Raw genomic sequence first — 2109 nt, 5'->3', positions numbered from 1 at the left:
TTGAAGACCATTACATCCCTGCTGATTTTATAGTCCTAGAGACTGGGAAGTGCATGGATGAATCCATCATCCTTGGCAGACCCTTCCTAGCCACAGCAAAGGCTGTGATTGATGTTGACAGAGGAGAATTGATCATTCAAGTGAATGAAGAATCCTTTGTGTTTAAGGCTCAAGGATATCCCTCTGTTACCATGGAGAGGAAGCATGAAGAGCTTCTCTCAAAACAGAGTCAAACAGAACCCCCACAGTCAAACTCTAAGTTTGGTGTTGGGAGGCCTCAACCAACTTCTAAGTTTGGTGTTGAACCCCCACATTCAAACTCTAAGTTTGGTGTTGGGAGGTTCCAACATTGCTCTGAGTATCTGTGAGGCTCCATGAGAGCCCACTGTCAAACTACTGACATTAAAGAAGCGCTTGTTGGGAGGCAACCCAATGTTATATTTATCTAATTTCCTTTGTTATTTTATGTTTTCTGTAGGTTGATGATCATGGGAAGTCACAAAATCAATTGAAAAAGCAAAAACAGCAGAAAGAAAAAAGCACACCCTGGAGGAAAAACTTGCTGGCGTTTAAACGCCAGTAAGGGCAGCAAATGGGCGTTTAACGCCCAGTCTGGCACCATTCTGGGTGTTTAACGCCAGAAAAGGGCACCAAACTGGCGTTAAACGCCAGGAAGGGGCAAGAAGCTGGCGTTAAACACCAGAAATGGGCACCAGCCCGGCGTTTAACGCCAAAATTGGCATAAGAGAGCATTTTTGCTCGCCACTTGGTGCAGGGATGAATTTTCCTTAACACCTCAGGATCTGTGGACCCCACAGGATCCCCACCTACCCCACCACTCTCTCTTCTCTTCACCCATTCACCAATCACCTCAACACCTCTTCCCCAAAAAATCCATCACCTATCATATCCCACTATTCTCTTCACCACTCACATCTACCCTTCATAAAACCCCACCTACCTCACCATTCAAATTCAAACCACTTTTCCTCCCAAACCCACCCATCCATGACCAAACCCTACCCCTCTCCCCACCCCTATATAAATCCTTCTTCACTCCTTCATTTTCACCTTCTCCCCCTTGGCCAAACCACAAAGCCACCTCCATCTCCTCTATTTCTTCTTCTTCTACTCTCTTCTTTCTTCTTTTGCTCGAGGACGAGCAAAACTTCTAAGTTTGGTGTGGTAAAAGCATTGCTTTTTGTTTTTCCATAACCATTTATGGCATCTAAGGTCGGAGAAACCTCTAGAAAGAGGAAAGGGAAGGCAAAAGCTTCCACCTCCGAGTCATGGAAGATGGAGAGATTCATCTCAAGGATGCATCAAGACCACTTCTATGAAGTTGTGGCCATGAAGAAAGTGATCTTCGAGGTCCCTTTCAAACTAAAAAAGAGTGAATATTCGGAGATCCGACATGAGATCCGAAGAAGAGGTTGGGAAGTTCTTACCAACCCCATTCAACAAGTCAGAATCTTAATGGTTCAAGAGTTCTATGTCAATCCATGGATCACCAAGAACCATGATCAAAGTGTGAACCCGGACCCAAAGAATTGGCTTACAATGGTTCGGAGGAAATGCTTAGATTTTAGTCCGGAAAATGTAAGGTTGGCATTCAACTTGCCCATTATGCAAGGAGATGAACACCCTTACACTAGAAGGGTCAACTTTGATCAAAGGTTGGACCAAGTCCTCATAGACGTTTGTGAAGAGGGCGCTCAATGGAAGAGAGATTCAAGAGGGAAGCCGGTTCAACTGAGAAGGCATGACCTCAAACCCGTGGCTAGGGGATGGTTGGAGTTTATCCAACGCTCAATCATTCCCACTAGCAACCGGTCCGAAATTACTATGGACTGGGCCATCATGATTCATAACATCATGATTGGAGAAGTTCATGAGGTTATATCCCAAGAACTTTATAAGGTGGCGGACAAGTCCTCTACCTTGGCAAGGTTAGCCTTCCCTCATCTCATTTGTCACCTCTGTTATTCAGTCGGAATTGACATAGAGGGAGACATCCTCATTGATGAAGACAAGCCCATCACTAAGAAGAGGATGGAGCAAACAAGAGATCCCACTTATCATGAAATCCCTGAGATGCCTCAAGGGATG

The sequence above is a fragment of the Arachis duranensis genome, chromosome 1 (genome assembly GCF_000817695.3).
Source record: "Arachis duranensis cultivar V14167 chromosome 1, aradu.V14167.gnm2.J7QH, whole genome shotgun sequence".
NCBI lineage: Eukaryota > Viridiplantae > Streptophyta > Magnoliopsida > Fabales > Fabaceae > Arachis > Arachis duranensis.
The sequence above is the reverse complement of the archived record's forward strand: the minus strand, read 5'-3'. Positions refer to the sequence as shown.